The sequence below is a fragment of the Dermochelys coriacea genome, chromosome 1 (genome assembly GCF_009764565.3).
Source record: "Dermochelys coriacea isolate rDerCor1 chromosome 1, rDerCor1.pri.v4, whole genome shotgun sequence".
Taxonomy (NCBI): Eukaryota; Metazoa; Chordata; order Testudines; family Dermochelyidae; genus Dermochelys; species Dermochelys coriacea.
The window spans coordinates 91,402,623-91,406,547 of NC_050068.2; the positions used below are offsets into that span (position 1 = coordinate 91,402,623).

General features: G+C 42.7%; 1 long non-coding RNA gene across 1 annotated transcript; it reads right to left on the minus strand.

Annotated features, from left to right (window-relative positions):
* Nucleotides 1–404: 404 nt before the first annotated feature.
* Nucleotides 405–2,006, minus strand: LOC122457653. Its single transcript, XR_006277304.1, has 3 exons — nucleotides 1,858–2,006; nucleotides 1,183–1,187; nucleotides 405–415 (listed from the first exon to the last, which is right to left on the minus strand). It is a non-coding gene; the product is annotated as an uncharacterized LOC122457653 (long non-coding RNA).
* Between the last annotated feature and the right edge of the window lie 1,919 nt (nucleotides 2,007–3,925).

Here is a 3,925-nt window from a genome sequence, read left to right on the forward strand (position 1 = left end):
GTTCCAAGAACTAAGAAACATCAGGCTCACAGCCGACTGGAAGCAGGCACTCACAAGAGGCAAGAGCATCCCTTTATATGTGCCATGAGTGCCAGGTGAAAAAGTGTAGTCCTGTAAAATTATTTTAAAAGCAAGAATTAAGATGTTGTATAATACAGATCATTGACCTTACAAAACCAGATGGGAAGGGTGGTCCTCTGGTTGAGGCACTGGACAAAGGGATTCGGAAGATTTGGTACTACTCCTGTCTCTGTATTGACTTTCTGTGTTTCCTTGACCAAGTTATTTAATCTTTCTGCTTCAGTTTCCCCACCTCTAAATGGAAATAATAAAAATTTCCTATCATACAGGGGTACTGCAAAGATATATCCAATCTTGGCTGTGTTGTGTTTGGTGAATAGTATCATAGAAAAACCTATAATAGAGAATACACTAATAAGAACACAAGAACGGCCATACTGGGTCAGAATAAAGATCCATCCAGCTCAGTAGCCTGTACTTGGACAGTGACCAATGCCAGGTGCCCCAGAGGGAATGAACAGAACAGGTAAATCATTAAGTGATCCATCCCCTGTTGCTCATTCCCAGCTTCTGGAAAACAAAGACTAGGGATTCTATGATTCTAAGAGAGGTGGACAAACTACAGCTCGTGGGCCACATCTGGCCCGCGGGACCATCCTGCCTGGCCCTTGAGCTCCCGGCTGGGGAGGCTAGCCCCTGGCCCCTCCTCTGCTGTCCTCCCTCCCGCGCAGCCTCAGTTCGCCGTGCCGCCAGCACTCTGGGTGGTGGGGCTGTGAACTCCTGCCAGGCAGCACAGTGGCAGGGCTGGCTCCAGCCAGCTGGTGCAGCTCCAGACATGCTGCTCTGAGCGGCATGGTAAGGGGGCAGGTCAGAGGACAAGGAGTAGGGGGGGTTGGATGGGTGGGGGGGTTTTGAAGGGGGCAGTCAAGGGGTGGAAAGTGGGGGGGTAGGGGCCAGGCTGTTTGGGGAGTCACAGCCTTCCCTACCCAGCCCTCCATACAGTTTTGGAACCCAATGTGGCCCTCAGGCCAAAACGTTTGCCCATACCGGACTAGGTACACCATCCCTGCTGATCCTGGCTAGTAGCCATTGATGGACATATCCTCCATGACTTTTTCTAGTTCTTTTTTTGAACCCTGTTATAGTCTTGTCCTTCACAACATCCTCTGGCAATGAGTTCCACGGATTGACTGTGCATTGTGTGAAAAAATACTTCCTTTTGTTTGTTTTAAACCTGCTGCCTGTTAATTTCACTTGGTGACCCCTAGTTCTTGTGATATGAGAATGAATAAACAACACTTCCTTATTTACTTTCTCCACACCAGTCATGATTATATAGACCTCAATCATATCCCCCCTTAGTTGTCCCTTTTCCAAGATGAAAAATCTCAGTGATATTAATCTCTCCTCATATGGCAGCCATTCCATACCCCTAATCATTTTTGTTGCCCTTTTCTGTACCTTTTCCAATTCCAGTATATCTTTTTTGAGATGGGAAGACCATGTCTTCATGCAGTATTCAAGATGTGGGCTTACCATGGATTTATATAGTGGCAATATGATATTTTCTTTCTTAATGATTCCCAACATTCTGTTTGCTTTTTTGACTGTCGCTGCCCATTGAGTGGATGTTTTCAAAGAACTATCTACGACTCCAAAATCTGTTTCCTGAGTGGTAACAGCTAATTTAGACTGTGCACCAGATGACTGGAAGATAGCTAATATAATGTCGATTTTTAAAAAGTGCTCCAGAGATGATGCTGGTGATTACAGGCCAGTGAACCTAAATTCGGTACTGGGCAAATTGGTAGACACTATAGTAAAGAACACTATAACTTGTTGGAGAAGACTCAACACAGCTTTTCTAAAGGGAAGTCATGCCTCACCAATCTATTAGAATTCTTTGAGAGAATCAACAAGCATGTGGATAAGGGTGATTCAGTTGATATTGTTCTTGCATCTTCAGAAAGCCTTTGACAAAGTTCTTCACCAAAGCCTTTTAAGGAAAAAAGTAGCCATATGATGAGAGAAGGTCATCTTCTGGATCAATAATTAGTTGAAAGATAGGAAACAGGTTAGGGAAAAATGGTCAGTTTTCATACTGGAGAGAGGTGAAGAGCGGAATTCCACAATGCTCAGTACCAGGACCTGTGCTATTCAATAGATTCATGACTGATCTGGAAAAGGAGGTGAATAGTGAAGTGGCAAAGTTTGCTTGAATTATTTTGTAAGTACAAAGCAGCCTTTGAGGACTTGCAGAGGGATCTCACAAAACTGTGACTGGGGAACAAAATGGCAGATTAAATTCAATGTTGATTAGGGCAAAGTAAAAAATTCAATAATACTTGTACAATAATGAGTGCTAAATTAGTTGTTGCCACTTAAGAAAGATTTAGAGTCACCATGGATAATTCTCTGAAAATGTCCACTCAATGCACAGCAGTGGTCTAAATGGGTAACAGTATGTCAGGAACTATTAGGAATTGGATCAAAAATAAGACAGAATATATAATAATGCTACTATATAAATTCATGGTGAGCCCACACCTTGAATACTGTGTCCAGTTCTAGTCACCTGATCTCAAAAAGGATATAGTTTAACTTGAAAAGGTACAGAGAAGTGCAACAGAGTTGTGGAAAAATCATGAATGATGTGGAAAAAGGAAAAAGAGTGTGTTATTTACCTATTCAAACAATACAAAACACAGGGGTCACACAATGAAATGAATAGGCAGCAGGTTTAATATAAACAAGAGGAAGCACTTTTTCACACAATGCACAACTAACCTGTGGAACTTATTGCCATGGGATGTTGTGATTGCCAACAATATAACTGGCTTCAAAAAAGAACTGGATAAGTTCATGGAGGGTAGGTCCATCAATGCTTACTAGTCAAATTGTCAGGAACACAACCCCATGCTCGGGGCAATCCTCAACCTCTGACTACCAGAAGCTGACAGTGGAAGATGGAGTGGATCACACCATAATTTCCCTGTTATGTGCACTTCTCCTGAAACTCTGCTATGGGTCATTGTTAGAGACAGGATACTGGGCAAGATGGACCATGACCACTAACTCAGTACGGCAGCTCTTACGTTCTTATGTAATACAACGTAAAGTCGTCTGTTTTTCTCTCAGTAAAGGGCCCCTACATATCATAACACATGATTTGTTGTGCTAACTTTATGAAGTAAATGCCCTGCTTCAGATTACTGTGTAAATCCCTTGTATTTTTTGTTGACAGAGTAATGCAAACTCGTTAATCACATTGACTTTTCCTAGCTCACCCAGCTTCAGTTCAAACAAACACTGGCCAGAGCCAACTGATCTGCACCTGTTTCCAAATGTCTCTTCTGTTGTTTGGTTTGGCATGGGGAAAAAAAAATCAGTTCAGCCAAGAAGGACACACAGAGGATTGGCAAGGCTGACAATAATAAAAGAGAGGAACAGAGGGATTTTGAGAAGTCACAGAATTTCAGGCGCTACTGTGAGGCACTGAGAGAATGGAAGGACCCGTTAGAAAGCTCATTGACCCTTTGCAAACTGCCTCTATGATGCCAATACTCTTCATGATCATAAGACATGTGTCCAGTTTCATCAAGGGTGTTTTAAACACAGATGAGACAAAGGAGATTGCAAAATGAAGCACTCAAAAGTTAAGAAATGACAAAAGGTAAAGCCTTAACTTTGCCCCCTCCTGGCTAAAGCAGCACCTGCACAGTGGTGGGCAGTCTTAAGTCTGCAGACTGAGCTCCCCCATATCTGTACTCATTCCTCTTTTCAGAAGGGCAGTTGGGTTTAGCATTGGGCTGAATCTTGAATTGAGTAATGGGGTTTCAGCTAAGGCAATCAAATATATAGTGTGAGGCCATTCAACTGGTCCCATTTAATAACTCGTACTTCA